Below are 19,148 nucleotides of genomic sequence, written 5' to 3' on the forward strand. Positions count from 1 at the left end.
AATAATTATTAACTTAAACATTATAGCTTTATTTAATATATTTAAGATTATATTATAGCTATTTATAGTAATAACCTTATATAAATTCTTTTATCCTTTTTTTTTCTTTATATATAAACTTTATATTATAGTAAATATTTTATATTAAAGATAGGTTTAACCTTAATATTTAATGCATTTTATACTTATTATTTAATTATAATTTTTTATAATATTTTTATAGCCTTTAAGATAGCTTTTATTTACTTTTATATTATTAATAATAATAATAATTTATGCAATACTTATAAGTAAGTATTAAAAACTAAAAGCATAAGAATTAATTTATTTAATTTAGCAATAATATTAATAGCTTTTATAATTATTTATAAAATAACATTATTATTTATATTATTATATAATTTAATATATAGGATTTTATGTACTTATTTAAAAGCTTAATAATATTTCTTAACTTTCTTAATAAATTAATATGCTTTTATAAAAATTTATTTACATTTAATTTCCATTATTTATGCTTTTAAATAAAATTTTAAGAATATAAAGTTTATTTTTATATTATATTTAATAATATTTAATAATTCTTAGTATATATTAATTTAAAGCATTTATAGTATTTATTATATAATTTTTATAAATATAGATTTTAAGAATTTTACTTTTTAAAAAGTAATAACTTAATTTATAATATAAAGAATTAAGCGTTTGCTTAAATATATTATATTAACTAAGATTTTATAGTTAAATTTATAATTATTATATAATGTAAACTTAAAACGCTTAAGTGCGAATTTATTTATTTAATAATAATAATATATCTTCTTAATCTTTATTATTATTTATTTATTAATATTTAAATTATTAGCCTTTTTAAGCATTTAATATAGTTAATTTATTAATAAATATTTAAAGCAATAATAAAGTTTCTTTATTTTTATTTTTAAAAGGAAATATATAGCATTAATAGTTTAATTTAGGAAAAACTATAAATAACCTTATTTTTTAAGTATTAATATAATAATTATTATAGGAATAATAGGTGTTGTTTATATGGAGGACTATTTAAAACTAAGCAGCTTTAGCCCGTTAAAATACCCAGCAGGCTGCAGCCCTAACGCTATATATAAAATAGTTAGCATAATCAAGCCTTTTACCTTCCTTTCTTTCATAATTAATAATAATTAATTACTATATTAACTAAACATTATATTATAATATATAACTTAATTAATATTAATTAATAATTATAAAGATAATTATAAATTAACAAGGCTTAAAGAAATAATCTTTTAATTATATTAATTAATATTATTAATATTATAAATTTATATAATGTAATTTATAATAATAATATTTAATATATAAAAAGGTAATTATTATAGCAAAAAATCATAATAAACTCCCTTACCTTTAATATATATATATTTATTATGCCTTAAATAACCTTAATAATAACTTTTAAATTTAATAGCTATAATTAAAAGAATTAAATTAATATTTATTTTTATTAATAATATATTTATTTATATTTTATTATATAAATAAATATAAAGAAAGGAATTAATTTACCTTTTAATGGCTAAGTTATAAAAATAACTCTTAACTTTTTTATTTTCCCTTAATATTACTTATTTCCCCTTCCCACTACTCCCTTTTTTAAATTAAATACACCCTTATTATTACTTTATTAAAATAATAAGAAATAATAATAATATAATAAATATAATAAGTAATATTATTAGCTAAAATAATTTATTAATATTAATTATAATAAATTATATTTTTATATTTAAAAGCATTATTAAAATACTTAATCCTTTAATATAAATAAATTCCTTAAAATTTCTTAATAATAAATAATACTTAAATACTTATATTTAAGGTTAAATTTAAGCTATAGTATATATATTAAGTAATAAGGCATATAAAGCATTTATTAAGAACTTTTATAATTAAATTAAGTTAATATTTATATAAGTTAATAAAAACTTATTATATATTATTAAGAAAACTTTTTAAGTTAAGAGCATTTATACTTAAAGAGTAAATACCCTAAGGGAATTAATATATATCCTTAAAGTATTAAATTATCTTAAATAATTAATAAATTAAAAGTAAAAATATTATATTATATTTAAAATTAATTAAATTTAAAGCTATAATTTAAATATTTATAATATCCTTAACTTTAATTATACTTTAATAAAAGCTAAAAAACTACTTAATAATAATAATTCTTTTAATCTTAAATTACTTAAATTACTTAGCCTACTTAGCAATAATAATAAAGATAATAATAGCCCTTTAAAACCTCTTAATTCATTAAAAAAAGGCGGCAACCTTCCTTTAGCTAATAACTTTTATATAATATATAATTATTATACCCTTTTATCTTTAATAAAAATAAAGAACTTTCTACTTAATTTAAATATAATAACTAACTTAAGTAAATATTATTATAAAAATAAAATATTTATTAAAAAATTATATAATATTCTTAATAATAAGATTCTTTTTTTTTATAAGGCTTATAATAATTTATAAATTTAACCTTAATAATTTAAGGCAGCTTTTTTATATATACTTAAGGGATTAATAAAAATATATTATACTTAAGTTATTAATTAAAAGAACTTATTTACTTAAGCATATAAAAAGCTTAAAAATTAATTTAATATAAATAATAATTACTATAATTATTTTATAAATTAAAATACTTTAACTTTTTTTACTCTTTAATAAAAAAACTTAAATAAAAGCTATATAAATATTCTTTAAATACTTATTAATAAGATATAACTTTATTATAAAGCACTTAAGTATATTACTTATAAGGATGGCTTTTTATAAAATATAATTTTATAAATAATATAAAGTATTTTTAAATTTTATTATATTATCTTAATAATATTAATAAATATTAAGTAACTTTACTTTATTTTATAATAATATATTAAAGCATTAAAGGCTTAAAACCTTATATTATAATATATAATTATAAGAAATAATTAATAAGCTTATAAATAAAGCTATGCTAATAATTATAATAATTAAAATAATAATAATTTAATTATTATAAATATTAAAAAGTAATATTATTTTAATAAATAGTATAATAATAATAATTAGCATTTAAAGTACTCTTAACCTCTTTTTAAGGGTAATGGCTTTTAATTAAACTTTCATTTAAGTTAACCTTATTAATTTAAAGGCAGCAGCTATAATAAAGAATCTTATAAAAATAATTATAATAATAAATATTAGCTTAATAAAGATAATAATAATAATATATAATGTAAAAAGAAAAAGTATTTTATATATTATAAAGAGGAATATTAATTAATAAATTATTTATTTAAAGATTAACAATATGCTAAAGCTATATATATTTATATATATAAGGATATTAAATAATAAATTAATAATAATAAGTTTAATACATTTCTTATTAGCTTTAAAGGTTTTAATTTTAAAGTTATTAGTATTATAATAACTTTAACTATTAATAATAATAAAAAGAAGCATACTTATTATACTTTTTTAATAAATTAAGCCTTTCTTTATAATTTCTTTAATAATATAAGCAGCTTTAATATTTATATTAATTTTAAAAATTGCTTAATAATAAAAATATTTATTATTTAAAATTAATATTTTTTATTAATAATATTAAGGCATTATGCTAAATATAAGTATAATAATATTCTTAATAATTAAATATAAATAATTTTAAGCTTTATAATATTAAATATTTTTTATATATTTAAATATTATATAAGCTAGTAAAATATAAATATAATTTAGCTTAAGCTTACTTATTAAATTACTTAATATAATATAAGTTAATACTTTAGCAAGATTATTAATATTTTATATTATAAATAAGCTTATTTCCTTCTTTCTTTATATTTAAGATATAAATAAAAATTCTTTCTTCTTTTAAAATATTATTAATAAGGTAATTTAATAAAAAGATAAGTATTTAAAAAAAACTTTCTTAATTACTTAAAAGTAAGAATATTTATAAATTTTCCTTAATATAAAAAGTAATAATATATTAGCAATATTCCTAATAAAAATAAAGTTTTAACAACTTTATTATAAATTTAAATACCCTTTAATTAATTATTTTTTATGCTTTTTTATTAATATTAATTATAATAATATTAATTCTTTTATTTTAAAAGCAATTTTTAAATTTTATTATTATTATTAACTTTATTTTATAAGATTATAATATTTTAAGTTTAATCTTTAAAATAATATTAATTTTAATTATAAGATTATTATAAATATTATATATTTACTTACTTTGCTTATTTTATAAGTTATTAATTTAATAACCTTTTTTTAAGCTAAATATTTTTTAATCTTTTTTTTTTATAAAGAATATATAAAAAGCTATTTAGTAATATTAAATAAATATTTATTTAAAACCTTTAAACTATATTATTTATAACGCTAAAATAAACTTTACCTTAACAAAATTTTAAAGCATTATATAAATTATAAGCATTACTTATAAATAAGTATTAATAAAGGTATATTAATTTATTAATAAGGTTAAGAAATATTATGCTTTGCTTTAATAAGCTTTTAATATTCTTTATATTAAACTTTTAGGAACTTATATTAAGAAAGCTATTTTATAAATAGCTATTAAAGTAATAAATAATATAATTAGCCTTAATAACATTATTTTAATATTTATTATCTTTAATATATATTTAAAACTTATAAAAAACTTTATATTAACTCTCTTAACTTTTAAAAAAGCAATAGCTATTTAAAAAGTTATAAAAAAGCTATTAAAAACAAGCCACCTAAATAATAAGGGATAAGTTTTACTAAACCTTCTTAAAGATAACTTAAGAAGGAGCTTTAATATAATAAAGAGGGAAGATAAGAATAAAAGGAAATTAAAAAAAGAGAAAAGATAAATATTTTAAAAATTCTTAAAAATAAAAAAAGCTTAATTAAAGCACTAAATATATAAAAAAAAAGAAAAATTAATTTCTTAAAAGAATATTTAAAATAAGCGTAAAAGCTAGCTTTTTATAGCTAGCTAAAATTTAACATAGTATTATTTTTTATATAATTTCCTATACTTATTAATATATCCTTCTTTAAATACTTTATAATAAGTATTATAAAGATTACTAAAATAAAACTTTATTATCTTTAATTAAGCTTTTAAGTTTTAAAATTTACTTTATTATAATTTTAATTATTATTACTATTTTTAATTTCTTATTTACTTATTTTATTATAGCTTTTACTTTTTTATAAAAGCTTTAAATATTCTTAAAATTTACTTAATAATATATTTATTAATTATATTTTTTTAACTATTAAAGTTTACTTTAATAGCTAATATTAATATAGCTATTAAAGATTTAAATATTTTTATAAAATAAAAAGTAAATTTATTCTTTCTTTTAATTATTATATTAAGCATAGCATATTAACTTTACTAACTTTTACTTTTACTTTTTACAAAGCTTTTACTTTTGCTTTTACTTTTTATAATACTTTTACTTTTAATATTTATACCTTATATTTAATTACTTAGTTAACTTATTTATAAGCCTTTTAAATTATCCTTAAGTAAACTTTATTATTATTTTAATTATTTTAAGTTAATTAATATACTTTAAGTTTTATTTATATTTATTATTAAAATAAATAAATAAAAAAGATTTTTATATATATTAAGATAAGTATTTTTTATTAGCTTTAAAATATCTTATAATATAATACTTAAGTTAAAGGCTTATTTAATTAAAGTTATGCTTAATTAATTTTAAGCTATTTAAAAGTTTATACCTTACTATATATTAAATATTTAAAATTAAGTTATTAAATTAATTTACATTAAAGGTATTATTTCTCTTATACCCTTTTTATAATTAATAGCAATCTTAACATATTGCAATTTAAATAGTTATTACTAAATAATATTCCTTTATAATAAAAGCCTACTTTTTACTTTAATTATTTTTATATCATTAATCTTAATAAAGGGAATTAATATAAGTATTTAAATAGCTTTATTAATTTTATTAAGCTTTAATTAAATAGCAAATATTTAAATAGCAATATTAATAATAGCTTTAAACATTTTATAATATATAATTTTAATTAAAAAAATTTTAACTTAATTCCATACCTTTTAATTATTCTTTCCTTAATTTTCCTTAAAGTAATTTTTAATAAACTTAGCAATATATTATTTATAAAATACTTTATTAATTTATTTTAATCTTAATGCAAACTTTTTATTAAAATCTTATATTTTGTTTTTTAAAGCAATTATTAAATATTTATAAATAAGTGCTTTAATATCCTTATTTATCTTACTTTTTCTATCTTTTAATGCAAAATTATTCCATAGCAAGCAATAATTTTCTATTTTATTAAAAATTATTATTATTTAATAATTAAATATATAAATAAATATAATAATAAATTTATAATTCTTTATTAATTTATATTATTAATATTTCTTAAGTAAAGTATAATTATAATATAAAGGTTTTTTAAGTAAAAATATAATATTTTAAAAGTTAAAAAGTTGCTAAGTTATAAGGGCTATAATATACTAAGTTCTTAATTTTTTATATTTATAAAGCATTTTTTCTATATTAAAGAAATTAAAAGCAAAAAAGGCTTAATATTATTTTATTAAATTTATTAACTTAATTAATTTTTTTAACTTAAAATAAAGGTTAATACTTAGAAAATACTTTTATGTTATCTTTATAAACTTATTATTAAATATTATTTATTTTATATTAAAAAATAATAGCTAATTAAGGGTTTAAAATTATTAAATATTATTTAAGTAAACTTTATTTATAATAATTCTTATTTTAAAGGAATCTTTAAAAAAGTTAGCATTTACTTCTTAAGCAAAGTTTTATTAATTTTAAATATTTATAATATTTAAAAATTATAATGCTTTACTAAATAAATTTTTAAAGTTATTAAAATAAAAAAGTTTTAAAATTATTAACGCTAAATTATTCTTTCTTAAATTAATACGCTTAATTATTAAAATTAAAATATTAAGGTTTTAAGGTATTTTATAATATAAAAGCAATTAAAATTACTTTTTTATTTTACCTTTTTAATTAAAAAATATCTTAGCTTTTAATTATAAAGAAAAAAAATAAAGAAAATAAATAATAAAATAAAAAGTAAGTAATAAAAGTTAAATAATAAAAAAGAAAGATATAATAATAAAAAGAGCCTTGCATTTTTAAAAATTACTATATAAGTAATTAAAGTAAAAAGGGTTAAAAATAAAAAAGAAATATAATTAATATTTAACTATAGCTTAAGATAGCTTTTATAAATAATTATTACCCATTCTTAAATAAAAATTAAATAAAGAAAAAGATTAATATATTAAAAGTATATTATTATTAAGATAATTAAGTAGCAGCTAACCTTTAACCTTTAATTAATAATAATATAAAGGTAAAAAGAAGAAAAAAAAGAAAGAAAAAGGAAAAGGGCTTAGCTGTAAATAAATAGGTATAGCAGCGTATATAAGTTAAAGTAATAAAAGCTAATAACTTATTGCCTTTTAATTAAATAATTATATTAATTAAAAAAAAGGAATAATAAGGAGGCTTATAAGTTATTATTAAAAGCTATTAATTTATTATTTTATTAATAATTAAAGTAAAAGGGTATATAGTTTTTCATTTTTCTTAAATAATAGCTAATTATAAAGTACTCCCCTTTTAATTTATAAGTTTATTAAGCATAAATTAAAACAAATTACTTAATTAAAATTCCTTTATAATAAAAAGATAAATAACTTTTTTATAAGCAAGGAATTAAAAGTAAATAATTCTTTCTTAATAATAAATTAACCTTAATTAAAAGCAAGGTAATAAATTACTTTTTTTAATAATAAAGTAGCTTATTATTAGCATTGCTTACCTTTTCTTATTATAGTAATTTTATATATATAAATTTCCTTTTTTTCCTTAAGTTTCTTTTTCCTTTTTTCTTTTCTTAATATCCTTTTAACTTTAATTAGCCTTTAAATTAAGCTAAAATTAAAGCAAAATATTATAATTCTTTTATCCTTAAATATTTTTTTATAATAACATTTTTATTATTAAACCCTTTTTAATTAAGGTTAAAGAATTTAATATAAGAAAATTCCCCTTTCCCTTTTTAAGCTATTTATTATAATTTATAAGCTAAGTAAATTTTAATTAAAAGTATTTATACTTTTTTTAAGCTAAAAGGCATTTTTAATAAAAATTAATTTATTAAGATTATCCTTTATAATGCCTTTATAAAAAGTATTTATATATATAAGATTATTAATATTAAATAAAATTAATACCTTGCTTAATAATTTGCTAATCTTACCTTTAAAAAGATAGTTAAGGAATTATTTAATGGATTTTTTAATAAGCTATAAAAAATAGTTTTTAAATAATATTAAGAATTTAATTAAAAGCCATATAAATATTATTATTATTAAGGAAAGTAATAAGGCTTTTTATAAGAAGTATATAATAATAATATATAATTACTTTAATTATTGCTATTAAGCAGCTTTACTTATAGCCTTTTATAGTTATTAAAACGCTTCCCCTTGTAAGTATTGCTTAAAGTGCATAAATTATAACTTTTCCTTAATTATAAATAAAAATGTTCTTATTATAATTCCCTTTTTTAATTATCGCTTTTTATATAATTTTTATAATAATGCTTATATTAATTATATTTATTATATTAAGGAATTTAATTATATCTTTAATAAATATAATAATATAAAAAAGGTATAAAAGGCTATGATAGTTAAGTAAGTAAAGTTTAAAGGTATGCTTAGCTTTATAATTATTATTAGCAAAATAGCATAGCTTAAAGAAATAATTAGCTTTAATATTATTTAAAATAAGGAAGTTAATATTATTTAAGGCTAATAATTGCAACTTTATAATGCAAAATTCCTATTATATTAATTATAAAAGTAAGCTTTTAATAAGGTATAAATAATAATTAAAGTAAAAGGAAAAAGGAAAAAAGTAAATTAAATTATTAAAAAGAAAAAGAAAGTTTTTAATTTTAGCAAGAAAATAATAAATAAGTATATAGTAAATTTTGCAATGCATTTTTTAAAAATATAATATTTTTTATTTAAACCTAAGGCTAAATTTAATTAAGTAAATAAATATATATAAAAAGAAATTCTATATTATAATAAATATATATATATATATATATAAGAAAAGATAACCCCCCCCCTTAAATAAATACTTAAGCTAAGATTTAAAAGTATTGCTAAGCTAATTATATTAAGAATATTAAGAGTTATTTAATTAAAATAAAGGAATATTAATAAATTATAAAGGCTTATTTTTTAAGTTTCTTTATTTTATATATAAATATATTATAAGTTTAACATTTTAAATATTAAAGTTTAAAGAATTTAATAAGTTTAAGCTTATAAATAATTAATATACTTAGGCAATAAATAAAGATATATTTAATTAATTTTAATAATAATTAAAGTTAAGGTTATTTAAGATAAGGTTAAATAGGCTGAATTTTATTAAAATATTTAAAAAGGAGTTATTATTTATAATAGCTATAAGATTAGTTTTTTAAAGCAAATAAGGTTTAAGTTTTTATATCTTAAAATGATTAATAAATCTTTTTAATTATTTTAATAAAAATATGCTTAAAAGGTAAATATTATTAAGTATTTAAAGTTTATAAATATTATTATAATAAATCTTATAAATAATAAAAGGATTAAATTAATAATAAGTTAGTTTTTAAAATAAGGAATAATTAGCTTTTTTTTGCTTATTAATAAGCAAAATTAAGTTATCCTTTTTTAAGGAAATAAGTTAAGGGAAATTATAATATATATTTTATTATGCAGCTTTCCTCTTATAATTAAAAATTAATTTAATTATTGCTTTTATATTTTATAAAAGATTAAGAAGTAATTAAAGCTAAAAATTAAAAGCATTTTAAGTAAATATATTTAAAGTTTAAGTTTAAATACGCTATATAAAAATAGTAATTTTAATTAAAATAATTAATTTAAAGTTATAAAAAAAATAAAAAGAACTTTTTTTATAAGATTTTTTAAGTAAAGTTTAATTAATAAAGAAAGCATAAGGTAAGATTTATACTTAGCCTTTAATCCCTTTATTAAGCATCTTTTTAATAGCAGCTATAATAATAAAATGCTTATATTTAATAATATTATTAATATAAGGGTTATGTATTAAGATTATAATCTTCTTAACTTTAATTATTAAAAAATATTAAGTAAATTAATTTATATTTTTTATCCCTTATTTATTATTACTTTTATTAAAAGCCCTTATTTAAAAAGGAATTTTTAAATAAAGAACTTTTTAATGCTTTTTAAGTTAACTACTTTAAAAGGCATAGCTTTAACCCATTTTATTAAGTTATATTATCCTTTAATTAGCTTATTATATTCTTAATTAAAAAGTAAATATTAAATATTAATATAAATTTTAATAAATAATTAATTTAGCATAATTAAAATAATTTTATTATTATAAATTTAAGTATTTTACTTATTATAATGAGAATAACTAGTAATAGCCTTTTTAATATTAATATACATTCCTTTTTAATAATATATAGCTTGAATTTAAAAATAAATAACGTTTCTTCCATAGTATTTAAGAAAAGCATAGTAGTTTTTAATAATTTCTTACCTTTAATTAAGGTTATTAATAACTTATCATTATAGTAAATTCTTTTTAAGTTATTTTTAAAAAGTTTTTTTATAAATAAAGAAATAATAAGTTTTTTTGCAAAAGAATAATTATTATTATAATATTAGGTTTTTAAAATAAGTTTTATAATAAAGATATTAAGCAATTTTAAATAATTTTTTTTAATTAAAAATAATTATTAAGTAATAATAATTCTTAATTAAATAATTAAGATTAAGATAATTAATTAAGAGCAATATTATATTAATTTTTAATATTTTTTTTAAATTTATAATTTGCCTTATTTAATAGCTTTAATAGCTTTTTAAAAAGTATATTTATAATGATATTTTTAAAACCTTTAATATAATAAATAATAAAATTATATATTTTAATTATAGCTAATTACTTTATAATATAAGCGCTTAATATATTTAAGGTAAATCCCTTTAATTATTAAACTAAGATATTTAAATTTATTTTTAAGGTAAAGTAAATACTATAAATATAAAAGTATAAGCACTTAATTATATATAAAATAACTTTATATTCTTATTTTATTATATTATATAACTTTTTAACCCTTATTTAAGTATTACTTTTATATTAAATTAAGTATTACAATTTATTTTTAATTTATATAAGGCATATATTTTATTTCTTAAAACTTATATTTATTATAAAAATAATCTTATTGCTAAAATAATTAATATTAATTAAGTATAACTTTAAAGTAATTATAGCTTTAAAAGTATTTATAGCTTTTTAATAATTTAAGGTTTATTAATAAAGCATATCTTTTTTAAAAAGGTTAAATAATAGCTTAATAATAATTTTATAAAAAGGCATTTATGCTTTATAAAAATTTAATAAGCTTAAAAAGAATTTAAGCTTAATTATATTTTTATAAATATTTTACTTATTAATTTTAATAATTTTTTTATTTAATAAAGATTAATTAAATATTTTATAAGTATAATTAATAATATTAGCTTACTACTTATATTATTTTAATTTAACAGCATTAATTACTTCTTTAGCTAACTTAAAATTATAAAAAATATTATTAAGGTTTTTAATATACTTAACTATATATTTTTAAATCCTTAATAAAGTAAGTATTTCTTTATTTTTATAATTTATTTTTAAATTTTTAATTATAATATTATTAAAAAAGAATTTATATATTATAAGAATTAAGTTATAAAAAATTTAAACTATATATTATATAAATTAAATAATAAAATTTATAGCTTTTATAAATAAGCTATATTATTAAAATAATTTAATTAAAGTAAAAAATATTATAATATCTTAACTTTTTTTATTTAACTTAATTTAATTATATTTTAAAAAAAAGTTAAAAAGAAATAATATTTTATATATTATAAACTTCTTAATAAACTTATTTATTAATAATAAAATAAAGGTATTTTTAATTATAACTTTATTAGCTTTTAAGATATTATTAATAAGTTAATAATTAAAGTTTTTCTTTTTTATAAGAAATTATTAATTTTTATAAGCAGCATAAAATTCCTTAATAACTTTATTAACTTATTAATTCCTAAGTATTTTAATAGCTATTTCCCTTAAAGCTTTTAAAAACTAAATTATTTTTACTTAATATGCTTTATAAGGAATTATTTAAATAAATTATAATAACGCTATATTAATATTAATTTAAATAATATAAAATTAATTTTATATTAAAAATTTCTTTTAATTAAAAAGTAAATAAGTAAATATTTCTTTTTCTTACTTTAAAAAGAAGTTATAGTTTTTTTATAAAAAAGCATTTAATTAATTAAGCATTAATTTTAATTCTTTATTAATTAAAGAAAACTTAGGCTAAATTTAAGCATTATATTTACTTTTATAATTTTTATTTATAGCTAATTTTATTTCTTCTTTATAAGTAAGTTTTTAGTTAATTATGCCCTTAGGAATAATATTATTAAAAGAATAATTATTTATAAAATAAACTTTAATGCTTATTTATTTATAAAGAGTTTTAATTAAAGGTTAAAAGGTTTTATTAATTAATTTAATAATTATTAAAATAAAAAGAATTTTATTAATTTATTTTTTAATATATATAACTTTTTTTTATAAATAAATATTATAAATATAAGTTAATATTTATTAACCTTTTTCTTTAGCTTAATAAATCTTTTAAACTTTAACTTAAAAGTTTTTTATAAATATAAAAATTAAACTTTTTATATCTTTATTTAAGAAAATGCTTAAAACCTTTTTATTTTTTTTTATTTTAATATTAAGATAAATTAATATAATTAATATATTAATTAATATTAAGCTTTAATTAAAGCTAAAAAAAAATAAAGAAATGCTTATATAAGTTAATAAGTATTTTTAAAAAACTTAAGCTTTTTTAAGTAAAGCTACTTTAAAGGGTTTTAATTTTTTTATTTTAAATTATATATTATTTTAATATTATTAAGAATAAAATAAGTATAAAGATATTTCTTTAATTATTTAAATATTAAGTTTATATTTAGGAAAAAGGGCATTTTTAAAAGAATATAATATAAAATATTAAGGGCCTTATTATTAATAATAAAAAATATAGCTTTAATTTTATTTAAATTAATATAAACTTATTTTTTTATAATTTTAATTAAAGATAAGGAATTTTTATTATATATTATTAAGTTTATATTATTAAGTAAAGCATATAAAAGTTTATTATATTTATAATATAATAAAGGTAAAAAATTTATTTTAATTTTAATATTTAAAAAAGTAAGCTATAAAAAGTAATTATTTACTTTTATATAAATTATTAAGTAAGTTAAATTAAAATATTTTTAATTAATTATATTTATAATAAATATAATAATAAAATTAACTTAATATTAAATAATTTATAATAAATTAATTAAAGTATTAGCCTTAATATTATCTTTTAAGAAAATAATTACGCTAATTTTAAGAAATAAGTCTTTAGCATAATCCTTAAAATATATTAACTTAAAAAGTACTTTTAATAAGATATATACCTTAAATTATACTATTAATAAGTATTTAATTAAGATTAAATTAATATTATTAAATATTAAGATATTTATAGCACTTATTTTAATAATTATAATTAAAATTATTTAAGCTGCTTTTTCTTTAAATAATAAGGGTTATTAAATATACTTTTTTAATTTTAAGTTTATTATACTTATTAAACTTACTTTTATTATAAAAAACTTAGCATTTTCTTTTTAAATTTAATTTTAATTAATAAATAAGTTTTTTCTTTCCCCTACCTTTTTTTTATTTTTTAATTATAACTTATTATTAATAATTTAAAATTAATTATTTTTTACCTTTTTAAAATCTTTAAGTTAAATATAATTAACCTTTATAATTTTTATAATTTTATTTTAATTCTTAATATTCTTAGCTATATGCTTTTTCTTAATTATAGCAATATTTATTTAAGAAAGCTTATTATTGCTTATAATTATAAGCTTTTTTTTAATATAAATTATATAATTTATAAGATTTATAAGTATTAAGATTAAGCTAACTTTCTTTTAAATATTAAGCTTTTAAATTACTTTTAAGGCTTTTAATAAAACCTTTTCTTTAAATAAAGAATTTACCTTAATAAGCTTATAATATTTAACTATATAAGGTAAATTAAACCTTTTTTTTTTAAATAAAAACTTTAATTAATTATAAATATATCTTTTTAAATTATAATTATTTTAATTATAATATAATTAAATATAAATAAAGTTTAAATATTTTAAAAGATTAGCTTAAGTATTTTTAAGTAAGCTAAAAAATATTAATAATTTCTTTAGCTTAAAAGCTATTAATAAATTATTTAAAAAAAGTTACTTAAGCTTATTATATTAATATATATTATAATTTTAAAAAGTATAACTATAATAAACTTTAAGTAACTTATTTTTTTTAAAGAAAAATATTAAAATTATAACTTATACCTTATTATTCTTAAAATTATTTTAATTAAGTTTTACTAAAAGTTATTAAATTAAATTTATAACCCTTAGCTTAATTATTTTAAAATTACTTTATTATTTATTATAAAAAAAAGCTTTAATATTTTATTAAAATAACTTAAATTTATTTTTAAATTTAATTAAATTAAGTTTTAACTTTATAAATCTTTTAATAAATTTATTTATATTTTATAAATTTTAATTATATCTTTTAATAACTTTAATATAATTAAATTTAAATAAAAATTATTAAGCTTATAAATTTTTATTTTAAAGATAATTTAAAAAATTAAAATTATTTTAGCTTTTTTAAAAAAAATTTAGCTTTTTTAAATTAAATAAATTTTAATTAAAATTATTTTATATAAATAAATACTTATCTTACTTAAAATATTTAAGTTTTTAATTAATAACTTTTAATAAGATATATTTAAAGTTTAATTAAAAAATATTTTTTATTAATTTATAAGTAATTCCTTTCCTTATTAATTACTTTTTTAAATATAATAAAAGCGCTTTATAAAAGGGCTAAGTTATAATAAAAGAAATATTATTTATATTATTAAGTTTTTAATTATATTTTATAATCTTTTCTTTTTATGCTTTTAAGTTATTATAAGAGTTATTATAAATAATATCTTTAATAATTATAATTAAATTTATATAATAAGTTTAATTATTAAACTTATAAAAGGTAAAAAGCTTTTCCTTTTAATCTTTTTAAATAAATTATTTAATAATAATGTTTTTAATTATTTTTATTAAATTTAAAGTAATATAATATTATTTAAGTAATTTTAAGATTTAATTATTTAAATAAGAAAATTAATAAGCAATAATTTTAAGGCTATTTAAAACCTTAATAATATTAATTTTATTAAACTTTAAGGTATTTAAATTATAAATTATAAATAAAGCTATTTATAATAAAATTATTATATTAGCAAAAAATAAAACTTTTAAAATATTAATTTAAGTTCTTAACTTATTATTAATAATAAATTATAAAGTTTAATTAAAGTAAAGTTAATGCTTTAATTAATAATAAATAAAATTAAATCTTTCTTTTTTCTTAATAAGTTTCTTAGGATTTTTTTTTTAGCTTTAAGTAAAAAAGAATAAATAGGTTTTAAAATTTAAAGGTATTCTTAAAGTAAAAGTAAGTTTAAAAGGGCTTTAAGCTTAAAAATGTAATATATATATTATAATAATTCCTATTAAGATAATAATAAAATAAAGAAATTTAAAAATAATAATATTTTTAATTAAAGTAATTACTTTTAAGAAATTTATTTTTAATATTATTATAAAATACTTAAATTAAAATTTAAAAAATAAAGGTATTAATAAATATAATAAATAAAATAAATTTAATAAAAAGATATTTTATTAAGAAATAAAAATTATAAAATTATAATAAAGAAAGCTTTTTTAAATTTATATTTAATGCTTTGCTTATTAATATTATATTAAACCCTTAATAAATTAAATTTAAGTTTAATTAAAGCTTAAGCAAAGTTATATTTTAAGTTTAAGTTTTTTATATAATTTAATTAATATAAAAATATATAATATAATGCTATTTATTAAACTTATAAATAAGTAAGGTAAATACCTTAATTTTATATTATAACCTCTTTTATTTTAAACTTAAAGTTATAATAATAATAATAAATATTAATTAAGAATTTAAAGCATCTTTAATTAATATTAAGTAATATTTATAAAGTTTAAATTTATTATTTTAATTTTAAGTTTATATTATTGCTATATTTTAAGCATAATTTTTAGCAAGAAACTTAAAATAAATTTAAAGCTTAATAATATATTAATATAAAATTAAGGTAATATTTTATTTAAATATTAAAAGCATAAGAAGTATCTTAAAATTAAAAAATAATTTTAAAGTATTTATAATATTATTATAAGTTTAATTATATTTAACTCTTTTTTATAATAAGTTAAAAATAAATATAAGCTTTAATTAAAGCTTTAAATTAATATATAAAATAATTTAATAATATTTAATATAAAAATAAGAAAAAAGATAAAATTAATAAATAATTAACTTATAGCTAACTTTTTATTTTTTTTATTATTAATTAAAAATGCATAAAATTAAAATTATGCTTAAGCTAAATTATTAATAAAAACAAGCTACTTAAATAATAAAAGATAAATTTTATTAAACCCTTTTAAGAATAACTTAAGGAAAAGCTTTAATATAATAAAAAAGGAAAATAAAAATAAAAAAAAATTAAAAAAAGGAAAAAGATAAATATTTTAAAAATTCTTAAAAATAAGAAAAGCTTAATTAAAGCATTAAATATATAAGAAAAGAAAAGAGTTAATTTCTTAAAAGAATGTTTAGAATAAGCGTAAAAGCTAGCTTTTTATAGCTAGCCGGAATTCAGCGCAATATTATTTCTTACGTAATTCCCTGCACTCGCTAATATTATATAAGGTTTATATTAAATAATAAATTAATATAGCTTTAAATACTTATAACGGCCTAAATATTATAAAAGTATTAAGTTTTTTATTATAAAGTAATATATAAGTATAATAAGAAAAGCATAATTAATAAAAACTATATAAGTTACTTAATATTAATAAATATAACCTTATATTAAACCTTTTAAATAACTTAATAATTTTTTAATTAATATTAATTTAGTTATATTATTAAAATAAAAATAATAAAAATAATATTTAGTTAGTTTTTAACTTAAATAATGCTCTTAATAAGCTTATTTAATTTAATTTAAATTTAATTTTAGTAATATTAAAACCGCTATAATCTTAATAATATAAATAGCTTAAAGGATTAAAGAATAAGCTAAAAGAAATATATCTTACTTAGCAAGAGGTTAAAAATTATAATTTCTTTTTAAAGCTTTAATATAATAATATAATTAATACCTTAAGTAACTTATTTAAGGAGTTTAATTATAAGGAAATTATAAAGTTAATTAGTAATAACGTCTTTTACTTTAAACGCTTTAATCTTAAAATATATAAAGATATTTAGCTCTTTAAGTTATACATTATTTATAAAATTAAGAGTAAAATTAAAAAGCTATATAAGAAATCATAGCTTATTATTATTAAATATAATAATAAAAATAAGTATAATATCCTTATATAATCTTTAATTATTTAAAAAGCTAGCTAAAGACTTTTAATTACTTTAACTCCATCCTTTTTAATATAAGGCTTTTAATTAAAGCTTTAAAATATTACTTAAGCATACCCTTAATTAAAGTTTAAGCTTAAGCAATTTATTTTATATTACTTACCCCTTAAGATTTAAAATAAATACTTTTTTAAAATTATTATATAAGTTATTAAATTGCTTTATAATATTATTAAATTTAATATATATTAATAAACAACTTATTATAAGTTTTATTATAATAATTTAAATATAGTTATTTTAATATATAACTTATGCTTCTTAATTATAAATTAAGGAAAGAATACTTTTATTATTATTATTATATAAATTAATAATATATTATCTTTTAATACTTTAGCATTTTTAAAGCTAAAAGAATAAAAGATTAAAAAGATAAATATTTAATGCAAGCTAAAAGAAATACTTACCTTTAATAAATTACTTATTTTTAATAATATAATTATAAATATTTTTAATAAAAGCACTTTATATCTTTATTAAAAGGGCTAAGATAAAAAAATTATGCTTATTAATAATAAGGTTAATAATTATGCTTAATAATATATAAAGCAATATATATAAGGAGCATATTTTAATTTTATTTATTAATTTAAGGTAGCATTTAACTTATTAATAGCAGCTTAAATTTAAAAGCCTTTTTATAAGGATTATAATAAGTTAAATCATTAGCTATAATGGCAAGCTAATAACTTAAAGCATAAACTTTAATATATGCCCTTAAATTTATTTTAAGCTAAATTAATAATTTTTATTAATAACTTATTTATTAATAATAAGAACCTTAGCTTATAAATTAGCTTTATTATTATACTTATAAATAAGATATAAACTTAATAAGCTTTTAAGTAAAATATTAAAGGTAATATTATTTATTAATCCTTAATAAAATATTAAAAAGTAACTTAAAGCGTTTTAGCTTTAAAAATTTATAGCATAATTAATAGCTTTAATATAATTATAATGCTAATAGCTACTTTACGCTAAATCACTATATATTTAAATATTATAATAATTCCTTTTATAATATGCATTAACTTATACTTTTTATATAAGTACTTAATTAAGCTTAATATAATAAAAAAAAAGCACTTTATAATTAATATAATAACTCTTTAGCAATTATATAAAAAGCATAAAATCTTTAAAATTCATTAAATCGCTAAAAACTATAACTTAGCTAATACCTTTATAAAGAATGCCCTTAATAATACTCTTTAGCGCTTTATA

The sequence above is a fragment of the Diaporthe citri genome, assembly GCF_014595645.1.
Source record: "Diaporthe citri strain NFHF-8-4 chromosome Unknown scaffold_1, whole genome shotgun sequence".
Lineage (NCBI taxonomy): Eukaryota > Fungi > Ascomycota > Sordariomycetes > Diaporthales > Diaporthaceae > Diaporthe > Diaporthe citri.